This window comes from Bison bison, unplaced genomic scaffold (assembly GCF_000754665.1).
Source record: "Bison bison bison isolate TAMUID 2011002044 unplaced genomic scaffold, Bison_UMD1.0 scf7180017864302, whole genome shotgun sequence".
NCBI lineage: Eukaryota > Metazoa > Chordata > Mammalia > Artiodactyla > Bovidae > Bison > Bison bison.
The window spans coordinates 3,965,950-3,966,229 of NW_011494874.1; the positions used below are offsets into that span (position 1 = coordinate 3,965,950).

Genomic DNA, 280 nt, shown 5'->3' on the forward strand with positions numbered 1-280 from the left:
CAAGGTCAGCCAACTTGGAAGTGAAGGAATGGGAATCGGAACTTGGGCAGCCTGACCCCAGAGTCCCCAAAATGTTCCCTGAATTAAGCCGTCTCCAGCCACCCCCCCAACCCCACCAACCCCACCCCAGGTAGGTTCAGGGTAACGTCCACTTCAGAGCTCGTCTTCAGCTGGACGGAACCAGGGGCCACCAGCCAGGGACATGGGCAGCCAGCCCCCACTGTAGCCCCTCGCCTCGGGCAAGCCAGAGGGCAGAAACAGCTTCCTGCTCTCGCCCCAC

General features: G+C 61.8%; 1 protein-coding gene across 4 annotated transcripts in view; it reads right to left on the minus strand.

The window, feature by feature from the left end:
* Positions 1–280, minus strand: part of EML1 (echinoderm microtubule associated protein like 1) — a 201,209-nt gene that overhangs the window by 200,100 nt on the left and 829 nt on the right. The window lies entirely within an intron of this gene.